Genomic DNA, 26,259 nt, shown 5'->3' with positions numbered 1-26,259 from the left:
GAGGGCTGAGATCAAGGGAATGTGTAAGAAATTGGAGGGGACTGAGGAAGAACTTTTTCCCTCAGAAATTGGTTGGAATCTGGAGGGGTGATGAAGGTAGAAAATATAATAACATTTAAGAAGTACTGAGATTTCCACTTGAATTGCCAAGGCAGGGAGGGCTACTGAACGAGTGCTGGTGTGTGGGGTAAGTGTAGTAGGGTACTGGATCAGGCAGGGTGGGCCAAGGGGCCCGTTTCTGTGCGGTGTCTCAATAAGCGAATGAGGCAGATCATGGCACAGTAGGCAAAATATGTGGCTTCTCAGCGCCATTCACCCTAACTCAAGGATGTTGGAGTTGGCATTGATTTCTTGGGCCAAATGGCTTCCTTCTACCTTAGAAGGAAAGAGCAGGAAAAACATTTGAAATACTGTCAAGCTGTGAAATGGCAAAGGTATCTTATAATCACAAGTGATGATTTAGTACCATATAGATATAATATTCTTGTGTTGTGTGTGTGTGTGTGTGTGTAAAAATTTAATCACTAAATCTAAAAGCAATTATTGCTGTGGTACTAATAATTAAAATAGGGCAGAGTGGTGAGAGTGTGCAATGAACTGCCGACTGAAAAGGTGAATGCAGGCTTGATTTTAACATTTAAGAAAAATTTGGATAGGGACATGGATGGGAGGGGTATGGAGAGCAGTGCTTCAGGTGTAGGTCAGTGGGACTAGTCCATCATGGTCTAGATGGGCCAAAGGGCCTGTTTCTTTGCTGTAGTGTTCTCTGGTTCGATGGCAATACAATATAATAAATAAAGCAGGTGATGCAACGAAAATGAGAGGAGCACGAAAGCGATCCTACACAAAATGAGCAGATAAAATTATTGGAAACCGTTTCCTAAAGGTAGTTTGCAATTCAGCAAGTAGTTTGCATAAGGGCAGCACGGTTAACGTAGTGGTTAATGCAACGCTGTTACACCAGCGACCCAAGTTCAAATCCAGCACTAAGGAGTTTCTACATTCCCCCTGTGTCTGCGTGGGTTTCCTCCGGGTGCTCTGTTTTCCTCCCACCCTTCAAAACATATGGGGGTTGTAGGTCTAAATTTCTTTCTTTCTTTTTCAATCTTTTTATTATTATTATAATTTATAAACACATACAGTTCAAAGAGATATTAAAAAAATACATAGTAAGTAATGAATTAATACAGAGATATTAAACAATAATATTACAGAATAAAAATATATCCTAAAAAAAATTTTTTTGATCAGTTTAGGGTGTGAACTATCTCTAAAAAAAAAGATATAATTAATAACAATATATGAAAAAAGAGAAAAAAAAACCCCAAAAAAGAAAAAACTAATCTGAATTAAAAAAAACAAAAATAATCCTACAGATATAGCTAAACCACGCCGATCACTCCGATCTCATCTTACAGCCCAATTATCATACATAATCATAGAAAGAAAACAGAGCCAGATCAACTCACCACAAATGAAAATATTGAATAAATTGTCGCCAGGTTAACTCAAACTTAGAAGGGGATTCATAGACAGAGTTTCTAATTTTCTCTAAATTTAAACATAATATAGTTTGGGTAAACCATTGGAAAACAGTGGGAGGATTTACCTCTTTCCAATTTAATAGTATAGATCTTCTAGCCATTGGTCTAAATTTAAATTTACATGGATAGTGGAGGAAAATAGTGTTTGAGGTCGATCAGCCTTGATCCTGTTGAATGACTTGAGGCATTGCTTTACCTATTCCTACAGTTATTTCTTAGTGAAGCACTAACAAGGAATCCTCAGAGGAAAGCTTAAACGGCACCAAAAAGAGAAGCTCAAGCAGAACTGAGCAATAAAGGAATCAATTTTAGAGCAGAGACTGGCAATGTAGTAGTAATAATAAATTAAGGCATTACCACAGGTTTTCACGAAGAAATGGGTTACTGAATTGAAGAATTATAGAGGAGGTGTGGATTGAAGTTCTACAGTTCTATTTCTGAGACTTGGGTACAGGAAGTGCTGCAGAGATACAGCTGCTTCCCTCTGGATTTACATGAAAGCAAAGCCCCGCTGTCTCACAAAGGTGGATATCAGGTGGAAACAATGCTTGCTGTCTCTCCAAGCTGGATGTCAAAGATCCTACGGCATTACTTTGAAGATGAGATTGGCGGGTGGGGGGGAAAACCCTCAACATCCTGACCAATCAACACAACTAAGAACATTATCGCATTTCTGTTTGTGGAAGTCTGCCATGCTCAAAATCAATGCCTTATCTCCCAAATTACAGCAGTGAAGATCATTAGAATTATGACTTCAATAGTCGAAAAATGTTTTCTACATAAAACTCTTTCATGTACTGGATATGAGAGCAGCACAATTAATGAAGGGAATCCACTCAAAGTAAGAAAGTAAACTGTCCCCTTCCACCCTGCACACAGCATCTTTCAGCTGCTCCTGTCGGGGAAGAGATACAGGAGGATCAGAGCCTGCACCACCAAGCTGAGGAGCAGCTTCTTCCCACGGACAATGAGAACGACCAAAGGAACTGCTCACGCTAACCATCCAAAACTCTCATATTCATGAAACAATATTTATTTATTTGTATAGATTTATCTGTAAACTTGGGGGAGGGATAGGGGTTAATTATCTATAATGTTATTGTTTATCTTTTGGGTGGCTCCGTGGAGAGACGGAACCTGCAGATGCAGCGATAGTTAAATGTTTTCAAAGAATGTGACTGAAAATAAAGTAAAAAGCTTTAAGGATTATACATTCATGCAAATAAAGTTTGTTCAGTGTAAGTACAGTGTAGTATTTTTGTCTTTTAAACTGTTTATTCTTAATGCAGATGTATTAGTTAGGTATTGTAAGAGCAAGTCTCAAGCAACTGGAAAATACAATGATCTGGCATCTACTACACCCTATAGGTCCCGATACCAGGGGCTTTTCTGTACTATGGCAAACGATACTCAGCTGAGGAAATAATTCCATACTTCTGAAAGATTTTTGAGCATATTTCACATGTGAAAATTAAGTTATGCTCTCTACAATATGATTCAATGCATTACTTTATTTCCTTTCAAGTTCACTTCTACCTGGATAAGAAGATTCGTTGCGTCATGGTTTCCATTCAGACACAGCCTTCACTACTTGCAGCCTTTAAGGGGCCTGCTGACTTACAGATTGCCCTTCCTTGTATCTATGTATGAACAACCAGTATGAGGATCAAAGGCTTTCTAACACAAAGGGTGTATAATGTTTTTTGACTGGCTTGACAGTAATTTATTATTTACAGTCTACAGGGAATATCTTCTATTCAAACATTAGTATGTAACTACCTAAAGTCTGAAAGCTTTTAAACTTTTGTTTCTCTTGGTGTTAAAAGCAGCCTTACTTTAATATATTTCTAGTCGAAAATTATCAAAAGGACCAAATGTATAATGGCACCACTGGAAGGTGAAAGAGAAGTAGGATGACATCATAGTCTCAAGTAATTCTAGATTAGGACTATATAAGACTCTTCTTTATTTATTCCTCAAAGCTTCACCATATTATTGACATCATTTTGTCTCTTAAAATGTAAATAAATGGATAGCATTGATGAAAGAAAACAGTTCCCTCCCAACGACACAGAAGGCGATAAAACTCCTGCAGCCCTTTTTAAACTATATATGACTGACGAACTTGTGTGGTGATTTCAGATGGATCGACATTGATTTTTCTCCCTGTATTTTACACCATATTAAAACATCAAACAGCTATAACTAGAAATGGCATAAAATTGATTATCTTTAAGCATTACCTGAAAATAATAATGGATCTTTGCACACGAACGATCTTTTCATCGTAATGGGGGAATGTCAATTTGGGCTATATATCTTGATTTTAAATATTGATAACATTGAAGGACTGTGCTGTTCGATTTCTAAATCATTTTCTGTCTGTGTTGTATTATTGATGATACATTTCAATGTGTTTTATTTGCTTTAGGCCACTTACTGGTGTTATACTGTCAGGTCTATTCCCCCCCCCCCCCCCCTGTAGATTTATCAACAACAGTTGCACATCTTGTGTTGAATGAACAACAGGTATAGCTTTTGCTGAAAAATAATAACCCACCTTTGCTTTCATCCCATTTCTGCAAGAATTTGAATCAGTGTACATGGAGGATTCTGAGCTTATCTTTTCTTTAAAAAGAGAAACCAATCGCTTGCTCTATCATTTTGGTAGCGTCGCAAGACATTAAGTCCACCATCACCCCTCCAGCATCCAAACACCTGAACAACAAACTCAGTCAGAGACTCATTGAATTATTCTTATTTTGCACACTATTTATTCTTTTCTGACTTGCACAGTCAGCTTGTTTGTACTTAAGTAGAACGCCCTGGCCTGGAAGAAAAAGAATCTCGGGATGGTCATGTATGGACTCTGACAATAAATCTGAATTTTGAAGTTATTTAAAATCTTTTGCTAAATTGGCAGAAAGATAAACTGGTAACATCAGCTGGTCTATAATCACCAGAAGTTAACAGTGGTATTCCTTTAAATATTCTCAGAACTAAAAGATCTCCTTTAAGTTTGTACACTTGTGGATTTACTATATTACTTATCTATAAATCAATACTATTTTCATCATTCATCGATTGCTCATTCCGCAAATGTATATCCCATCCATCTTTCCACTGCTTGGGAAGTAACAGCGTGCAACCTCATTATTTGGCAACTGCCTTTCCTAGTAATAAGGTAGGAGAACCACCAGAATCATGTCTTTTAAAACTGTTCAGCACGTTCGCGGTCATATTGTAGATTATGAGATCCACCTTCTGGAAGTTGATGACAGAGAGACCATTCCTGCATTTGTACTCATGGCATTCTTCAACACAGAAGTTAGGACCTTTGGCCCATGTGTTCAGTCTGGAAATTTGGACATCCAGCTATCAGTTTGGATTTAAAGAAACTGAAATGTGTTCTTGACACATTACTAACAACACCACTGACCCCTGTGAAAAAAGGGACTCAGTGGGTCAGATTGTCAATCAGGTCATTTCTCTCCACAGATGCTGTCTGACTTGTTGAGATCCTCCAGCTTCACTTTGTTCATTCAAGATTCCAACATCTTCTGTTCTTGTGTTTCTCTAGTTTTCTAGAGCATTGACTACTTGTGTTTCTAAAAGCCACTTACACACTTGCATCCCAGTAAATTGGCCATTCAGTGTCCCGGGATAGGAATAGGGGCTTTGAGTTTTCACACAAGACCACTCCTAACCAGGACACTGAACTGGGAAGTGGAACTTGTATTGGTTGATGGGACATACTGCAACTTGTATTCCAAGCGAGTCTTTGGATACTGTAACATTTACCCTTTGGCTGAGAACAATTTCACTGGTTTATTTTGAGGAGTGGAATCATCATGGTCCTAAGCCACTGCTGAGACTAATCATCTTCGGGGCTCGAATGTGAAGATCTGGATTTCATCATTTAGATCGAATGACCTGAAATGCCCTGCTCCCTTGAATTGAAGTGGCTGTCAGTAGTAAAGGCAGTTAACAGCCTGTCATTGTCAAATAGCACACAATGCACATGTTGGTCTCACTCAAAATTTATTTACGCATGAGCAGCGTGCAGAGCCAGGCCTTCACAAGAAATGTACTTCTATGCAACTTGAAGGGTTTAGCCTGACTGGCCTCTGGCTATGGATTTGACCTCTTTAAGAACCTGGCTATGGATTCGACTAGAGGTAGGCCCTCTTTAAGAACCTGGCTATGGATTTGACGAGAGGTAGGCCCTTTTTAAGAACCTGGCTCTGGATTCGACTAGAGGTAGGCCCTCTTTAAGAACACTCCCATCTTTCTCCCTTGTGATCAATGAACTTTAGTTGCCCCCACCATCTGTTCTCAACCCACTCCTGATGTCCCAATCCTTGAACTACCCAAATGCACCCCATAACAACTAAAACTCTGATCTTACTAACAACCCTTCATCCAGCCTTCTTCAACTGCCTCACCACACATTCCTCGGTAACGCTGCAAAAGACTTGCTGCAAAATGCTCCCACACTAAACATTCACTGGGTCCACCTGTGGATTTCTGGTTAAATATTATTACTGGAATAATACTGAAAAAAGTATTCTACTGCTGTGTTATTTGTTTTAACTTCCTATTAGGTTCCAGCAGTAACATTCTTGCCTATTTGGTTAGTGTAGCTGTTAGCACAACACTGTTACAGCGCCAGTAACTGGGATCTGGGTTCCTACACTGTCTGTAAAGAGTTTTATGTTCTCCCCGTGTCAGCGTGCTCTGGTTTCCTTCCACCGTCCAACAAAAAAAAAGCACTGGGGTTGTCGGTCAATTTGTTGCAAATGGGTGGCATGGGCTTGTGGGCCAAAAGGGCCTGTTATTGCATGTCTAATAAATAAAAAACACTTAGTTAATTTATCTGCATCAGTTTGCAATCCTTTTCTGTTCTCCTATTTCCCCTGCTGTGCATGGGCTCCCAACAGTTGAGTAAAAATTTGCAGCAATTGCCAGGACCTATGGTGGAGAATCTTAAACAAGATGAAACTTGGTGCAGAATCCATGAGCCCACTTGTTGAATGGAAATTTCACAACCACAAGAAAGTCACTTTTTTGTTTATTTAATTTTTTTTAAAAGTTGTTTAGTTTTTAAGTTTTAGAATAACTTTGGAATGTTGTGTTCCGTTCTGGTCACCTCAATACAAGAAGGATGTGGAAGCCATAGAGAGATTTACCAGGATGTTGACAGGATTGATAATCTGTCTTAAGAGGCAAAAGCTGGGACTTTTCTCTTTGGTGCGAACGAGGAAGAGAGGTGACGAAATAGAGGTCTGCAAGATTATGAGAGACATAGGTAAGGTAGATAGCCAGCGTCTTTTTCCCAGAGCGGGAGTAGCAAACTCCAGAGTGAAGGGAGTTTAGTTGAGGGGAGACATCATCAGGGGAGTTTTTTTTTGCACAGAGGGTTGTGGGTTCCTGAAATGCATCGCTAGGGATGGTGGTGGAGGCTGGAAATAGGGGCATTTGAGAGACTCTTCGACAGGCATATGGATGAAAGAAAAATAGAGGGTTATGAACTAGCACAGGCTATACAGTGCTGTAATGTTCTATGTTCTAAATCTTGCTCTCTTTGATGGGTGACATAACTGGGAGAGGGGATAGCTTGTTGGCAAAGCTTGTTCTAGTCCACCCACGCACCCAACTGGGTCATAGCCTGAAGGCCCCACTTTTACTTGTGCTAATTTATAGATTTGCAACCTGTTTTTACATCTGTGGATGGTTGATTCTTACATTCTATATCCATTCATAAATTTCTTAACCTTCATTTGCTTGACAAAATCCTCCCATTCTATTCTATGCCTTAGAAATGAGTGTACAATATAGATATATATTTGTTTTCTATAGAAAAAATAAATTAATACTTTCATTTAGCATCAATTAATTGTGATATTCAATCACCCTTTTTCTTGGTCTCCATGGTTTTCTCTGGCTGAATCATAATTACAACACCTTCAGTGTTGGCTGATACTTTTAAATAACATCTCTGCACTTTGATGCTTTTATTGTGAGGTAAATATGTACAATGAACAGAAATGTTACACAAAGGCAAAGAGCAAGTAACTGTATGAATGCAAATCCTTCATTCAAATATCTCTTTTCTCTTAACAAGAGTTCTTACAACCATTAAAGAAACCACACCTTTGGCAACAGACTTACACGTTATGTGTGTCCCTTTTGGTTCTGAGAAGGTCAATCTTCCTGGCCATAAGCACTAAAGATCTGTGATTGAAATATGCCTAACGGCACTCTTTCCCCCACGGAGAACCATTCTTTGCATTTATGCCATATCAATTAAAAAGTTTTTCTGAGCACAGTACACTTTTTATATAAAATAAATTATTGCCAGGATTTTACTGATCTTCCTTTTATTGACCATGGGACTATAGTTTACATGCTTTGGATAACAGTCCTAGTGCAGCCATGGAAAATCTATACATTTGATATTTATGGAAACTGCAGATTCACAATATTTACATAACCAATGTTTTGAGCCCCTGGCACTTACTCCTGTGACCCCCTCAAACCACCTCCCTCACCGCCATTCTGGGCCCCAAACAGTCCTTCCAAGTGAAGCAACACTCCACTTGTAAATCTGCAGGGGTCGTCCACTGCATCCGGTGCTTCAGTTGTGGTCTCCTCCATATTGAAGAGCTTGGATGCAGACAATCACAGGGATCTCCCAGTGGCCACTCATTTCAATTCCCATGCAGGAATGTCTTTCCGTGGTCTCATGCAATGCCAGACTGAGGAACAACACCTCATACTCTGCCCGTGCACCCTCCAACTGGATGGCATTAATGTAGACCTCCGGTTTCCATCAGACTCCCATCTCTGCCCTTCCCCTATTTCTCTTTTCCTTTAGCTCTGTCTGTCTCTCTCTCTCTCTTTCCCTTCCCCTCTGTCTCCTTACCTCCAGCTCTGCATTCACAGACCCATCCTTCCCTGATTAATTCTCACCTTTCCTCTCCTGTCCAGTTTTACCTTTTGTCTGTTGGCCTGTGATCCTCTCCCGTCCTTTCTTCTTTTCTCTCCGGCCTTTTTATTCTGATGCCTGCCTGCGTTTTGCTCATTCCTCCCGAAACATCTTTTCCTCCCATGGACACTGGGAGACCTGTTCTTCCCCCACCATTTCTTTTTATTTTACTTTATCATAATTGTAGGTAACAATTTCTGAATCATTCCAAAGATTAAATACAGGGGTGGCTGATGCTATTCTCTCGGAAAGGATGTTTCACTGTTCCTACAATAAATATGAATATCAAAATATTGGCAGACGGATCATATTACGAATGTTAAAACATTGAACTTTAACACAATGCTGCCATTGTTAGTAGAGAATGTTTCACGATGTAACTACTCTGTTCCAAGTTGAAAAGAGATAGAGCAAGAGCATTAGCAGTATAGTGGCCTAATATTTGGAAAAACATTTTAAGCTGGATTTCTTTGCCTTTACATAGAAAAATAGATTTTTTTTTTTAGCAAACGATGCAGGGACTCAATATGAAACGTTTGTCTACCTGTTTGCAGTTTTGTTCCAGATTCCAGCATCTGCTGTCCTGTTTCTCCAAATGGGTTATTTATTTCTTATTTCGCCTTCTGTAAGGTAGCTTACGATTCCATGAGCACTGGCTATTCCTTGGAGCTTCATGCATGTAATGCTTATGTTGAGTGCCAATGCGGAGTGGTTACACACATTTTACTTATACAGTAAAGCCCATGTTATCTGGAATTCAAGCAATCGGCAAACTCAAGCCACTGGCGAAAAAAAAAATCAAGGAAAATAAATAGATAAGTAAATAAATAAATCGGAATAAATAAAATTTAAATAAAAGTTTAAAATTGTAAAAGTAAATGTTCTCTGAAGTAACATATAAACCTTTGGTGAAGATGGGAGCAAATATTCAGCCAACGGAGGGCCTTGGTCCTAGCAGCTGCTTAAAGTTACGTGAAACAGCAATGGCGTCGCCCAGGATGAATAGCTGGTTGATGCCTGCTTGGTAAGGATCTTGCTCCCTGCTTAGTAAGAGTCTTTATCTTTATTAGTATATTATTAAGTAGATTAATAAGGCACTACCTGTATCTGGATTCCAGGTCCGCAGAGTACTCGCACAAAATGACTCACTCCAACTGCAGTTTTGGTTGGAATGTTCTTTAATCTGCAGATTGAGTTACTTTCATTCACCGCTACTACTGAAATGCCATTCAGGAGTCAGTGACAAAAGTCCCCCCCGAACATCTACAACACATTCTCTTTTATCCTGATCCGTAGCGTACTGTATAATGTTACACCAATCATAAAGGACCTCATCTTTTAATATCCAATAGTTAGTTCCTCGCATATACAAAGTATCTCCAACTTCCTCCTGTAAACTTTGGGGGGGCGGGGGGGGTGCGTTAATTATCTATAATGTTATTGTTTGCCTTTCGGACAGCTACCTGGAGATGCAGCAATTGTTAAATATTTTCAAAGAATGTGACTGAAAATAAAGTAAAATTCTTTAGGATTATGTATTTGTACAAGTGAGGTTTTGTTAAGTTTAGTATTTTTAGCTTTTAAAATGTTTATTAATGCAGGTGCATTAGTTAGGCATTGCAAGAGTTAGTCTCAGGCAACTGGAAATCTCACTTAACTGGCATCCACCAATCCCCGTAGATGCTGGGGTTTTGCTGTATTTGAAGTGTTGAACAAAGAGTCATTTTTGATATTGTTCACAATGTTGTTGTGTCAACAGTGGCTCAGTTTCTATTGCCCTTGGCTTTGAATCAGGAGGCTCAGGTCCAGAAACGAGCACATATTTCTAGGCTGATTTTCCAATACAGTAATGAGGGACTGTTGCTGCGTCCAAGACCCCTCATGTAGGTACGACACTAAACCACAGACTTGTCTGATCTCTCAGGTGGAGGCAGAATAACCAAAAAACATGTCAATGCAAACAAGTTGTCCTGGGGGCCGTGCCCTATAACTCAGCCCTTATTCTCCTTTAAAGACACAATCTGTGGTCTTCATCATGGGGTTTGCAGCAACTTGTGTGCAAATTAGTACACAAATAATGCAATTTTTTTGGCCTCTTCCAGGATACAAGGATTCAACTTACTGCCAATACTGTTATATATTAATTTGATGGATTTATCCTTTGCATTAGCACATAATCCCAGGTCATCACAGGCAAAATCCTCCTCACCATCGAGGACATCTACAGGGAACGCAGCTGTCAAAGAGCAGCAGAAGTCATCAAGGATCCACTTAACCCTGCACATGCTCTGTTCTCACTGCTACCATCAGGAAAGATGTACAGATGCCACAAGACTCGCACCACCACCAGGTTCAGGAAACAGCTGCTAGCCCTCCACCATCAGAGTCCTCAACGATAAATTCAATCAAGGAATGTTTCACTATGTAACTACTCTGTTCCAAGTTGAAAAGAGATAGAGCAAGAGCATTAGCAATATAGTGGCCTAATATTCCTCATTTAAGGACTCTTGCACTTCATTGATTTTTTTTCTCTCTGCATTGCACAGTTTGTTTATACTTCTTTATTTGATTACATGTGTACAGTTTTTCTTGCACTACCAATAAGTGGCCATTCAACCTCACCCGCAAAAGAACTTGGGGTTGAACGTGGTGTCATCATGTATGTACTCTGACAATAAATCTGAAATCTAATCCATTAAATCTTAAAGTTTTGCATGCATATGTGAGGACACTGTCCAAAATTATCACAAACCAAGTAAACTAATCATGCTTGAAATAAAGTAGTTCATGCACTTTAAATTGTTGTGACCACAAAAGGCCAACTTGTAAAGGAAATACACTAACAACATATTTAATGAAATGGTTGAGCATTAAGGATTTCTCAAGTTACTGAGAGGCCACATGCATGAAACAAAAAAAAATGACAGGTAACTGTTGGCCATTGATTTTTATAGGTAAGCTTTGATAAACTGACAAGGTATGTGTGTGGTGTCCACTGCCAAGTTGTAGCCATATTGCTGTCAGGAAAAATGATAGCTGCTCTTTCTTAACCTTGAGCCATCCTGATAGCAAGGCAGCTAAGAAAGGTCTAATTTCCTTTAATGCAATATAGTGACCACCTCATTTACATGTTGATCTTGAAGAAAGAGCCATTTCGCTAAACTGTATAAAATAGTGAAAAAATTATTCCATGCTTTATGAAAACATAAAGAGGCGTAGGGCAAACCTATCAAATGTTGGCATTTTTATCAAATTTAAAATTCTAAGGAAATTATTAGTGGTGAATTTTGCTTGTAACTGGAGACTGCATCACAAATAATGGTCACATATTTAGCTGGCTGCAACTGGAGGTTCTTACATTTTTAGGTGATAAGGCAACTATAAGTATTTCATACAGCTAAATTTATGTATTATACTGCTGTTATTCAAAGACAAGAAAGATTTCAAGCCAGGTCATTCTTGCACATTTAAAATAATGCTTGCTGTCCAATCTACCACTCAAATTAGCAAAAGCTTTCGAGCCATTTGCTGAAGCCTTTTTTGTATCAGCGCTTGGAGAGATTCTCCATATTTGCATATTAAGATATGTCCTGAGAAATCGGTGTTGTGGTTGCTGTGGGCATCTCTGAGCAAAAAACATTTTCCAATTTTGAAGCTTCACTGACAGATCATTCTTTATTGCAGGCATCAATCCAGGTCTGAAGGACATGATAGTTTGGAAACTGGTATTTAACAATTTTGTGAAATCTGGTTATAGTGGTAAATAGCTGAACGAGAGTCCACCTGCACCTATATCAGCCTTGATTGATGCAATGACAACTATATTTCAAATAAAACAAAAAGAAAATTTAAATATTATTACAATGAACATAATTTTCCCATGAAATTGATATTTCTGACTTGCTTTAAGCTGCTGTCACCAATTCACTTTAGACAGTAATCTTAAAATACATATAATGCAGACTGCTTACTGAGTTTGAATAGTTTTGTGAATCGTGTAATTTATAATGGAGCAGAATTCATTTACTGCAACATTTCTACAGTTGAAGCCATATTATGAATATAGAAATTAAATTATAATGGCTGTCCCTTATATGATTTATGCTTCACTGTACAGACTTTTTGTCACCCATTGTTTACCTTAATCTTCAAATGTTCATCAGTAATTGGGAGCATTTATAATAATTTGCTCATATTTTCATTCTCTGTCTCTACAAATGATGTGCACCATATCCAAACAATTTTACTTGTTGGAAGCACTAATCAGACCCTGGTGATGCTCGCGCAGAATGAAAACAGGTTAAAGTTTCAGGCAAACCACTTAATTTAGATTATGATTATAATTTAGATTAGTTTTAAGTTTTAGAAAAGACATAAAATGTAAGTTTTTTACTCTAGAGATGCTGCCTGACCTCCAGAGTATTATCCACAATTATTTCAGACTTAAAGCCATATTTTGTGTTTGACTACAATCCCTGGTTTCCACCGACCCTCCACGGTTCAGCTCCTTTCCACCATCACCTCTATTCTTCTTACATTTCAGCCTGTTACACATCCTCAATTTTCCTTTCCATCACCACAAAGCCTAATCTCTGGATTTCCTTCCCTGAGTCCATCTCCTGCTTCATGAGGCTACTTAAAATCTGCATCTTTGATTGAGATTTTGGTTAACTGGACTAACAGTTCCTTGTGCAGTTCAATGCCAAATTTTGTTTGAAAAAGTAGCAGTGAAGAAACTTGGAAGATTTTGCTACATTAAAAGTAGTAAATAAATGGAAACTGCACCTCCAACCATATAATTATTCTTGGGTGGTTCCAACTTCCATTATTTGATGCAGAGTTCAAGATACTTTGATAAGATAGCTTGGCACTCTTCAGCAAGAATAATGGTTCTCTGAATAGTGTAGCACTTGCGTGAAATAGTGTTGATTAAAGGAGACATGCATGGATCTCCATTGATTCATCTCAATGGTCGGCATTTGTGTAGCCTCCAATTTTCCATTTCTCAAGAGGCATGGAAACTGTTGTCGTGACCACAATTTGCTTTGTAAAGTAAGTGTTGGTACACAGAGTTCAGATCAGATACTATGTATTGTCATGTAATAAAACAAACTTGCCTTTAGACTACCATAAGGTAGACACCATTAGCATTGGTATGGCCTAATGCCCCTTACAGTAGGAGAAAGCAAAGCAAAAGAGAGCCCCCTTGAGATACTGAGAGTCCATGTATTCACCTCTTGTGCTTCTGCAGTCAAATAAGACTCCAGATCAGTTCAAACCATTGGCAACCAGAGCCTAGATTCAAACTTCCAACACAAAGAGGAAGCCTTCAGTGCCCAGCGCCCTACAGGAGGTCCTCTCCCCTTACTCTCAATAGCCTCTAAAATCCTGGTTCCAATACCTGGCTCTCATGAGCCAATCTCCAGCAGTCCACAGTCTAGTGTGCTTCCTTTGACCTCACATCGGCAGCCCCGAGCCTGACAGGGTTCCTCATCCGCAAGCCACCAACAGTTCGCCGCCTGTGTGTCCTTCAGCCGCAGAACCCCTTGTTAGTCTGCCACCGTGGACACCGTCCTTAGGGTCGTCGTCTCTGCCTCTCCTTCTCAACGGGTTGTTCTCCCGATCACCAGTGCCAGTCTGCTGCTCCCTCGGAGTCCACAACCCATCCAGGCCGTTGCCTGGCACAAATGCCGCCTTGGGCCCAGAACCCGCAGTCACAGGATCTTAAAACACCATCGGCTCCTTTAACAACCCATTTAAAGCCTGTATGGAGCCGTCAAACAGGGAATGGGCAGTTGGTCCCTGCGAGGAGCACTGTGTCTCCCCGGGCTCCACATCAGTGGAAGTACTGACACCATGGGCTTCTACTTCACAGAGCAGCCATTTAGACAATTCAATGGACAGGAGCTTGTTTTCAACACTCAGATCAATTCTTTACGCATATTGTTTGGAAGAGCACACAGGCTCACTTCATTCTACAGCTACTGTTTTATAGTCTAGAATTGTTGCACAGCTCGACAACCGATCCAATAATGGAACTGTTGATTTGCCATTAACTAAGGAAACTGATTTTAATATTTATATCATTGCACATGACTTCCATTGTGAATTTGTCATAAACTGTTTGCAGCTTCATAGGTGTGGAAGTGTTTGCCATGTTCACCAAGAGCTGAAGCTGGGACACAGCGAGATGCTCAGAAATGGGACATTTATCATTCATTCACAGTTTGCAAGTTTTGGCCTTCAAATAAAATTTTCAGAAATGATTTAATTCTTTCTGGCACTGCTTTCAAGTCATTCTGTCTTAAACAGAAGTTGGTATCTCGAATGGTATTTATATTCTAAAAAATCATTTAAATTAGGATAAAAATATTAATCATACATTTTGATATTAGTTTTAGAACTTCTGCACCAAATCAAACCATATTATTCAAGAAGATGGGCACATTTCTTTGAATGACCCTACCTTTACTGTTCTTCCACTAAACTTGACATGATGTGGCATCTAATAAAGGGGTAATTCAGGCAGGCCTCCTCAGGAGCTACTGGAGTAGCTCCAAGTTCCAAATACACACTCTGATTTGACTTTAAGTCACGACTTTCTTTGAGCTGTGCTGTCGATGAAATTCCTTGCATTGAAATCCAGAGTAAGAAAGAAGAAAATGGCATTAATATTTTATCAACCATGTTACAGCTAATACATTACTTTTGATGTGTGGTCACTGCTTTATGGCAAGGGTGACAGCCAATTTGTAAATCACTAGGACCCACAGTAGAAAAGAGATGAATGACCAGTTCATCTACTTGGGTGGTGATAAATGAATGCTCGAAGTGAGAGAATATCTTAGCTCCTCTTTGACTCGTTCTCTGGCAGGACGATGGAGTTCTCTGGCAGTAAAGGAACCGCCAGTCTGCACTTTGAGTACCTGCCAGCCAATAATTGATGAGATTATTTCATCACCCTATGGTCCGTAGGATTGCAGACGACTGCTGTAGCACAAATTTTGCTTCATTTTAGGTGTGATATGTTCCACCTCCGTCATCATTTCATTAGGCAAGCTCCAGACTGCCATTGGGTTAAATACAAGTTTTCATAACTCCATTCAAATCCTTTTTACCCATAAACTTAAAAACTCAGTTGAGTAATTTTCCACTTCCACACAGTCTAGGCCTCGCAAACATTTACAGCTCAATTAAATCCTCAGTAATCTTGGTTCCATGAGAAATCCCCAACCAAGACACATTTCCTCAGAAGTTTAATTCTCCAGCCCTGGCAACATCCTTATAAACCTTTTGCTCATTCCATGGTGAAGGGTTCAGGCCTGAAACGTTGGTTATCCTTTACTTGCCAAGATGCTGCATGACCTGCTAAGTTTCTCCAGAACATTTGTGTATTGCACTTGATCCCAGCATCTACAGACTTTCTTGTTTAACCTTCCTCTGCATTTTCTCTGGTGCTATGATCAGAAGCATCTAGATAACCCTTGTTATGACCTATGTCTCGTACAAAGTTACCCTTTACCCCCTTGCTGTTCTCTGCGCCTTCGTTGGTAAATGAAGGCATCCTGTATGTCGTCTTCAGCACCTTAACTACCCATTTTGCAGCCAAAAGGGATCTGTGAATATACTCTTCACACGCCTTGTTCCTCTGCACTTTACCCCACTTTTTATCCTCGTCTTGTACGTTCTCTACAAATGCATTATTTCTCAAGCATATCTGGGCCACCTCACCCATCAATGTCCATGGCCTTTCACACTACCCCACCCTGACCACCTGCAGACTGGAGGAACCATACCTCATTTTTTTGTCTTGGTATCCTCCAACCCCAGAGCATGAACATTGAATTCAGTGCATTCTACTAATCAGCTTGCCTTTTCCTCCCCACTCCCCCCCTTAACTTGTCATTCCAATTCCTACTTCCTTTCTCTCTTCACCTAGCCTAGACTCCTCCCCTCCCTTCCTGTGGTCCTCCCTCCCTCTCTCTACCTATCATCTCCCACTCTCACCATCCCCTTTCCATTCGGACATTTCTCGTGTACTCCCACACCTTGATGAAGGGGTCAAGCCTGAAACGTTGGTGATCCATCTTTATCTTTGCCACATAAAGGCACTGTTTGACCTGCTGAGTTTCTCCAGCATTTGTTTGTTTTTTCACTTAACCACGACGTTAATGGAATCCTGTGTTTTGTGGTGGTACACCACTGGCCTACCGTAGGGGCAACCTCTGTACCTGCAGAAGAGCTTGGGGACAAGACACCTGGTCGGTTGTCAATCAAACGGCCTGAATAGTCCAAGCCCCACCCAGTCAGGTGTCAATCACACTCCGGGATATAAGTCTGAGCCGGCCCTTTGAAGACACTCTCAGAGTTTACAGCAGCTCTCCTCATAGCTGACTCTGTGGAAGTTTATGTCGAATAAAGCCTGTTGTTTCGTGTGTTTGTTTCTGACTGACAGCGCATCACATGTCTGACCCCACCAGTCAAGGACACTATCCAGTTGCCTCAAGCTCTGAAATCTCATCATCAACCCTATTATCACTTTTTTAAAAAATTTTTTTTATTTTTCACACCATAAATCACGTTAGCCATGATATACACTTTTTCCTATTCACACATATACAGTGACTTTTTCTCCCCCCCCCTCCCTCCTCCCAAGCCACCCCCCCACCCCCCCCTCTCATCCATTTTAGGTATACAATCTAGGTTGCATTAAGCCAGTCAGACAATGTTGTCATTCAACAAAAATACACCAGAAATTCTACTGAGTCCATTCTTTTCTTTTCTTCTCCTTCCATCAACTTAGGTAATGTTTGTTCCCGGTAGGTTTTCGCTATTGTATTTAATGTAAGGCTCCCATACTTGTTCGAACCCTATTATCACTTTTGATGTCAATAGTGAACTTCTACATCGTGGACCATACATTTAAGTAAAAACCATTAATATACACAATAAAAACACTGAATCTGGAATTGAGTCCTCTGGTCATTAACTCCCATCGCTTTTGTTTTTATCTAGCAAGTTCATTTTGATTAAGCCACCCCTCTCCAAATGCTAATTACAGACACGGTCAAAATTCAGTCTAATAATAACGCCTCACCAAATGCTTACGCCTCCAGTGTGTTCCTTCACTGTGCCTTGGATTGAGGCTCAGTCCTACACTTTCATTATCTAGTAAGATTGGGCCTGCGCGATGTGTAGGCGTGACCCTGGTGCGCCAAAGATACATTATTGCAGTTCCAAGATTTGTGAAGGTTCATGAAATTAGAGGGCATTGAAAACTTTCAGCAAGGTATTTCCAAGCCACGTAATTAATTTTATGTTTGCGCTATTAGAAGGAAAGATTTATTTTATTGTTAACTTGACTACTGATTATGTCCTGAAATGGGAGAGAAGAAAGTGCAATAACTAGACAGCTTGTTGTTGCTATATTTCTTACCTCACTGAAGCTATAGATAATTCCTGGTGTAATGTTATCACACTATATAAGATACTGGATCATTTTGGAGGTTTAGTATCTTACCATCTCTTCACAGCTGTATAATCAATGTGACAATGCAGTGCAATTTGATTCCCCAGCCTGAGTTAGGTACAGGCTTTAACCATGTTTGGGCAGGATATGGCACCTTTCCTCGTTGATGCGAGTGCAGAATGCTCTCTTTCTAACTCCTTATATTGTGGAGGTTGTAATTAATATTTTCATTTTGGTGTGAAATTGTTAGCCACTGATCTTAACCTCAACTTACTATCCTGTCTTCAGAAACAATTGTTTCGACAAAGACACTTCCAGATTTCTGTGGAAAGTTACTTGTGGCACTTAGAAATGCTATTTTGGATATTCTTTGCCACCAGTCATTCAGGAGTCACACTGTGAGTAGGTGAGCACTCAAGCTTCTGCTTTATTGTGAATGCTCCACTATTAAGCAAACTATTGCATTTATTTTTCCTGGAACCAAATTTGAGTTTGCCAGGACAGTTAATAAGTCCAGAGTCTTGGGCAGATATTCTTCTCCCTCTCATGGGTAGTAGATCTTGTATGTTCTCAAATGCTGATCTGAAATCTACCTATCGACAGTAGACTAAATCAGCTGATTTAGTTGTAGGAATCTTGTTTTGAGGTTGAAGGTCACGGGTTATAATTCCACTCAAGAAGATTGAACATAAAATCTAAGGAGGGTGCTGCACCGTTTCTCAGGCAGGTCATTAAACCAAGGCTTCACCTGATCTTTATTCAGAAGTTCCATTTTTAACAAAGGGTGTCCTATCCAATATTTGTCCCTCACACAACATCAGAGATACTGGGCAATTAACCCAAAATTTGCAATAAAAGCATGGTGAGAACACTTCAGAATATAACAGATGGGGGGTCAGGCCCAAAACATCAGTTATATACCTTTACCTCCTCTAGACATTGCAAGACCTTCTGAGTTCCTCCAGCATTTCTGTGTCTGTCCTCTTAATCTCATCTCCATTTTTCCATTTTAATCTTTGTCTATGCATCAATTATTTTTCTTGTTTCATGCCTCAGTAATTTGTGAAGAGCCTTGCAGTTGGTTGATCAACTCAGACCACGAATTATCTCCAGAAAGCATTATGATGAGAATGATGGACAACATCTCCTGTCAAGCCTGCGAGAGGTCTGTGGGCAGGTCAAGCTGTCTGTGAAGTGAACAGCAAGTACCATTCCTTCATCATATTTGGCTGATGGGAAATCTCACTACAGGTTGTGAGATCTTTTTTTGAATAAACTAGAAGTTGCACCATTAATAACATTTTGAAAAAAAAGCCTCAACAGTTCTAAATTGTGCTGGGACATTTAAAATGATATGATGTGCAAAATGTACACAAGGTTTTGGTTTTTTATAGGACTTCTTAAATATGATTAGAGCCCATTGACCTAGCCCCGTGGGGTCTCAGTGTGGATGCCCTGGGGAAAATAGGGACCACTATCCCCCTCCCCTAATGAGAATGGAACAGAAGCCACTTCCTACAATTTGTGAATGATTATTGCCCCGATTCTGCCTGGTGGCCTGCAAATATCCCCAAAGTGTTTAACACAAAACCACAAATGGAATTATTTACAAAGGAACTGCTGGCCTAATGATGACCAAACTTGTATAGTTCTTTGAAACATCATCCAGTCTGCAACACAAACATCTTGGGTGAAATCCTGAAGTTAACCTTCATGAAAGCACTGCAAAAATCCACCATTTAAAATTCCTTCAAAATACAGCCCATGTAATTTAATTTTAAATTAGTAACCATATTGATATAAATCACAACTAATGCATCTGATAAGGTCTGCTCCACAGCTGAACAAATGACATGTTCTATGGTTATTGAATAAAGGGATTAAAACCCTATTCACTCTACATTGGGAATGTACAGCTAAGAACAGTTTGTATTAGGGATTAATTCAATCCAGATTTTTCCATTTTTTTTCTAGGACAAGCATTTTATAATGAACTTCTATAGATGACATTTTAAAATGAATGGTAAGCAAGCTCTTATTTATCAAAAAACAAAATACCAAGAACAGCCATTATTTTCCTTTTTATAATTCAACACTTTCAAGCGCTTTTATGTGCTCCTGGAGGGAAAATGCTGTTATGGTTTCCCTAGATTGCTGGCAGTTCATTCGAAGTTGTTCATCGACTACTAGTGGCCATTTCAGAATCAGAATCAGGTTTATTGTCATGAACACGTGTCACGGAATTTGTTGTTTTGCGACAGCTGGATTGTGCTTACAGGTGAAAAATTGGAATAAATTAGGGTTCCGTAAATACAATACTTAAGAATACAGTAAAATCTCTGTTATCCAGAATTCAAACAACCAGAAGCCTCAGGCAACTGACAAAAAAAAAATTGCAGAAAATAAATGGGTAAAAAATTATGCAAGTTTAAAATTGTCAAGCCTCGCCATTAGTTCTCAAGCAGCCTGCAGTCTCAAGCAACCAGGAAATTAACATCCAGTATGGCCAATCCCTGTAGGTGCTGGATACCAGGGATTTTACTGTAAATAATTATTGTTAAAAGAAGAAAAAGCATGGCAGTGTCTATAGGTTAATTGTCCTTTCAGAAATCTGATGGCAAAGGGGAAGAAGCTGTTTTTGTAACGTTGGGTGTGCATCTTCAGGCTCCTGTACCTCCTTCCTAGTGGTAGAAAAGGGCATGGTCAGGGTGGTGTGGGTCATTGATGATAGAGGCTGCTTTCTTGAGCTCCTTTCTTTCAAGCTCCATCATGCACTCTTTTAGTATCTACATCATGGACGATTCACCATAGGTTATCTCACAGAGGAATCCCTGGTTGTTATATTTTCCTGGTCCCTCTAAGTCAATCTTGATTTTGGGCAGCTCATCCAGAATGGGCAAGATGGAACCAGCGTCTTCATATTTAACAATGATATGAGCCTAACAAGAGCCATTGGGGAAGTTACCTTGGCTACGACACCACATGAGGAAGGATATAACAGTACCGTAGAGGGTGCAGAGGAGATTTACAGAGACGTTGCTATGGCTGGGGAATTATAATTACTTGGAGCGAATGTCTAGACTGAGGATTTCCTTGAAACAAGGGAGATTGAAGAGCATTTTAACCTAGGGTATATAATAATGAAGTCCAGACAAGGTAAATAAGAAAGGATATATATCCTTCACCAGAAAGATCAGCAACTGGGGACCAACCTAGATTTATTAATTGACAGAAAACTTGGAAGTTATTTCTCTCAATGTCTGGCATGGTGTGCATGAAAGGGTAGTGGAAGCAGACTCCCAGATGAACACTTGCAAGTGTTCAGGCCATTGAAGCCCACACTGCCCAATTACACCCAATTTACTTACCGACCCTGTACATTTTTAGAGAGTGGGAAATCACCAGTGTGCCTGGGGAAAACCAGGCAGATCATGAGTCGAGCTCCTTACAGACAACTACACCACAAGATGCAAACCATGGCAAAGGTGGTATGCTTTGCATCTTGGGTAGTTTCCTCCACTTTGCTCTTGTCATCCATTAATCTGATAAAGGTTAATCTTGTCTCATCTGTCCATGGAATCTTTTCCCAGAATTCTGCAGGCTCTTTTAAATATTTCTTGACAAACTCTAATCTGGCCATCCTTTCTATGGCTAACTATGTTGCAGTTTAGCCTCTGTATTTTTGTTCTGTGGACTGTAGTCATCCACTCGTGCCACCTGAAGAGTGTTTCTGATCTGTCAGACAGATGTTTGGGGATTTCTCTTCATTATGATGAGAATTCTTCTCTCATCAGCAGTGGATATCTTCCTTGGAATACCAGTCCCTTTGGGATTACTGAGATCATCAGTACACTCTTTCTTCTTAATGATGTTCTAAACTGCTGGTTTTGGTCATCCTAAGGTTTAGGTGATGTCTCTTACTGTTTTATTCTTGTTTTTCAGTCTCACAATGGCTTATCTGACTTTCACTGGCACAACGTTGGTCCTCATGTTGAAAAATGGCAACTGCAGACTCCAAAGGTGATCAAAAGCTTAGAAGCAAGCCTAGTTCTCTTATACCTGCACCAATGAAGCAATTAAACATACCCGAGTACTCACAAACACCTCTGAAGTCAAATGTCCTGAATAGTATGGTGCCCTGAAATGAGGGGACTATGCATTAAAAAAGTGCTGTAATTTCTACATGGTCAAACCAACATGTGTATAAACAACCTTGAATAAATCTGAGATGTGTATTTTAATTACACGTGAATTATTTGATTACAATTTTAAAACTGTGGAGCCCAGGGGAAAATAAATGAAAACCAGTGTTTTTGTCTCAACACGACGTGCAATTAATTCTGCTCCAACAAAAGTGCAGGGGCTTTGCTTTCTTTTGTATTTCAGGACATCCTGCTGAGAGGGTGAACTGATAATTTGGAATGCCTTATGTTAAACAGAGGCATTGATTCTAAGTGAAAAGATTGAACAATGCTTTCAGAAACTACTTGTTCAGCAGTGGCCTGTCCCATCTGATAGGTCTGCAAAGACGAAAAACAACTACAGTGTGAATTCTCAGTTATCCGATTCTTTTTTCATGTGATCGGCATAAAAGGAAGATGATGTACAGAGGTGCCTATCTTGCAGCAGTGCCCTATCGATCTGCTGAAGTAAATAAATTTCAAAAGCTCACTATTTTTAATCTCAATTCTGCAGTGAGCACTGGCCGTATATCACTTTCACTCAAGTCATTCATTTGAGTGATTTAATCTTATTTTAATCAAATATTTTTGTTTCCTGACAGTCAATCAGGTTGGCTTGTGTCAGATAAAGCATGACAAATGGCGTTGCAAGAACTTTCAATTTTAAATAGAGGCAGGGGAGAATATTTGGTCATCTGCTTTATACTTATTAGTAGAGAATGGATGCCCCAAATCATGATTCAAAACAGAACTACACAGATCAGCCCTTGTAGACAGTAGCTGAGCATGCACAGTTGGGTGGACAAACTCCCCATGACCTCACGCCACACATGCGACCTCCTCCACTCTACTGACTCCAGCTGTCTGAGTTGCCTCTTCCTTGGTGCTACAGCCTTGATGTCAAAAGCCATTAGTCACCCTACAATTCTCTTCCTAATGTCCTCTTACCATAATGCTTGGTGCTAGGTTCATTGCACTTTCAACTTTATCAGTAATCTATGACAAAAGGAATTCTCTGAAAGTTCATAGTAAACATAAGTGCAGCTCTACTCACCTAGATTAAAAAAATATAAGATTAGAGGAGAATGTCTTTAAAGTATTGAGAAATGTAGGAAAATATATTTGGTAGAGGTCAGATTCAAATAAAGATAACGGAGAGAGACAGTCTTGTGGTTTATGTTGTCTAATTCATCGAAGGTCTGTGACCAGTGTCACAAGGCTACTGTAAAACAAATAAAGTGTTACATTGTACTGACAAGACAATTAAGGGAGTGGTAACCTGTAAAATCTATTGCATAGTGGTAAATGTGTCTTGACTTTTGATCTTTTGTACATACAACACACTAATGCACAGAGGACCAATGTTCGATAGTGTCCGAGGATGTCGAGATGCCATTGATTTGTGTACAAGGTCAGCTTCAGAGCAACTCCAGATCCATCTGATAAGTCCCTAGGCCATGTTGTGTAGCAGCTTGGATCCACCCAATTGGAGTTAACTGAAGCCTCCTTGAAAAAAATCCAACTCTTCTCATGACTGGGGATCCCAGCCCATGACCATAAACATTTAGGATGGTATTGAGTACCGAGGCCACGCAGCTGTATTCACACAGATGCCTGCAGAAGCAGTGGACAATCCCACAAACTATCCAACCATCTGCCCCATCAGCTACCTCCAGTCTATGGAAGACTGTGGTTTGAAAATTGGCCCCATTAGTCACAGCAGAACTCACAATATCAAAGTGAAAGCCATCCTTGATTCTAAGAGACTGCCTGAAAAAAAATCTCCTTATCCATTGTTCAATATACCCGGCACCTGCTACTGTGGATCTTTATTTGGCCTTTCCCACTCAAGTCCAGCCTGATTATGACCTCCGAAGCATAATCCCAATTTCTACCCTCTCTTGTCCTGCCTAGACCTCTAGATCCTGTCATCCCCCACTCTATTAACGTTTTGCATCCGAGTAAAGGATGTAAGATTTCAGATTTATTGTCAGAATGACATCACAACAACCCTGAGATTCTTTATCCTGCTGGTGAGGCAGAATTAGCACTTATAGGTAGTGCAAAAAAACTGTACAGAACGTACACATGTCAACAAATAAAAAAAATAAACAAACTGACTGTGAAATACAGAGAGGAAAAATACAGAGAGTGCAAAAGAAGAGTCCTTAAATGAGTTCCTCATTGAGTTTGTCATTGAGGTGTCTGATGGAGGGGTTCCTAAAGCTGGTGGTGCAAGTCTTGTGGCACCTAGACCTCTTTCCTGATGGCAGCAGTGAGAACAGCAGCGTGTGTTGGGTGGTGTGGATCTTTGAGGATTGCTGCTGCTCCAGACCATGATGCAGCTGGTCAACACACTTTCCACTAGATTCTGTTGAAATTTGCCAGGGTTTCTGAAGTCATATCAAACCTCCGCAAAGTCCTGAGGAAGTAGAGGTGCTGACATGCTTTCTTCACGATGCCATTAGTGTATTGGGTTTGCTCAGAAAAGTGGCTTAAAACCTGAAACAGTATCATTCTGCTTTCTATCCTCAGTTATCAATGACGGGATGGGAGAGCTGGTTCTTTTTCCTATATTAGAAGGAAATAAGTATTAAGTATTTAAAACTCTTTTAAGGATTAGTTCTGATCTTAGCAGATAGGGGTTCTGAAGCAGGTACGATAAAGAGCTTTAAGGGCACAAGCAGGATTGGTTTAAGATGCTAGAAGTGCAGTTCAATAGTTTCCGGCAGAGATCTGAATCCCAAACACGTAAAATTGTTTTCCTGTCGTAACTTGCTAGAATGTTTATTGGGTGAATATTTATTATATACATTAAATGACTTATTATCTTTCCTAACCAAAAAACGCTGATGTGATTGCTAGTTTAATGAAATATCTCTACCATTTTTAAAATCAAAGATTTCTGAACTATTCTCTTTGTTCATTTATACATGTCTGTAACTTACAAAGATATCAATAGTGAAAATCCATAAAATTAAAGTCCTCATTTGGAGGTAGTGGCAATTTCGTTAACAAATATATTTGTTAGTTAGGATGTAAACAAGAGCTATAAACACTTTGTTTATTGTTTAATTGTACCAAGATATAGTGGAATGTGTGTATTTGGGCAAGTCAATCCATACTTAGGTACAGCAAGAAATGGAAAGAATAAAATAAAAATGCAGAGTATAGTGTTAGAAAATGTTCAGTTCAAACAATGCAAGGGCAAGATCATTTCACGAAAGAGAGGTCTGTTCAGTAGTCTGACAACAGCAGGGAAGAAATCGTCTCTAAATCTGCTCGTGCGTGTTTTCACACTCATCTACCTTCTACCCTAAGGGAAGTTGAGGGGGGAAGGGCAGTGTTGGGAAGTTAAAGTGACCCAGGCTGGGCTGAATCTTTTAATATGTTGGCTGCTTTCCCAAGGCAGAGGGCAGCCTGGAGGGAGATGATGGAGAAGAGGATAATTTGTGTGGAGGCTTGATCTGCATTCACATGCTGCTGTTCCTTGTAATCTAGAGCAGAGTAGTTCTCATTCCAATCTGTAATGCATCTAGACAGAATACTTTTTATGATGCTTCTACAAAAACTAGTAAGAGACATTGGGGGCATGGCAAATTTCTTTATACTTCCAAGGAAGTAGAGGCATCGGTGGGCATTCTGGGCAATGTGATTGGAACACTGATAAGTCAATTCACCATTTCTGACTGCCTCATTAATATTAATGAAGCACAAAGTATTATTTTAGAAATCATAGGTATTATTAATGATTGTTGCAATTTATACAGGTATCAGTGGCATTACTAAAAGCTGAACCTTGAAACTCAAGACTCACCCACAGCTTGGCCTTTTCATCTATCGTAGCTGTATATTGCTTGGTTGGCTTCCTCTATCCAGGGGTCAACCTTTTAATTTTTAATATAGACATACAGCATGGTAACAGGCCATTTTGGCCCTCAAGTCCATGCCACCCAATTAACCTACACAGTGGTACAGATGGTACATACTCGTGGGCCGAAATGGCCTGTTACTGTACTGTATGTCTACATTAAAAATTAAAAGGTTAGCCACTCTCCATACCCTGGCGGTCCGTTC

At 39.8% G+C, this 26,259-nt stretch overlaps 1 protein-coding gene and 1 long non-coding RNA gene across 4 annotated transcripts in view; one reads left to right on the top strand and one right to left on the bottom strand.

Moving 5' to 3' along the window:
- Positions 1 to 26,259, bottom strand: part of sema6d (semaphorin 6D) — a 284,007-nt gene that overhangs the window by 55,604 nt on the left and 202,144 nt on the right. The window lies entirely within an intron of this gene.
- Positions 5,617 to 22,223, top strand: LOC138749710 (uncharacterized). Its single transcript, XR_011348837.1, has 4 exons — positions 5,617 to 5,722; positions 19,058 to 19,166; positions 19,976 to 20,024; positions 21,944 to 22,223. It is a non-coding gene; the product is annotated as an uncharacterized lncRNA (long non-coding RNA).

Source organism: Narcine bancroftii, chromosome 14 (genome assembly GCF_036971445.1).
Source record: "Narcine bancroftii isolate sNarBan1 chromosome 14, sNarBan1.hap1, whole genome shotgun sequence".
NCBI lineage: Eukaryota > Metazoa > Chordata > Chondrichthyes > Torpediniformes > Narcinidae > Narcine > Narcine bancroftii.
This window is presented reverse-complemented; position numbering and strand designations above follow the sequence as displayed.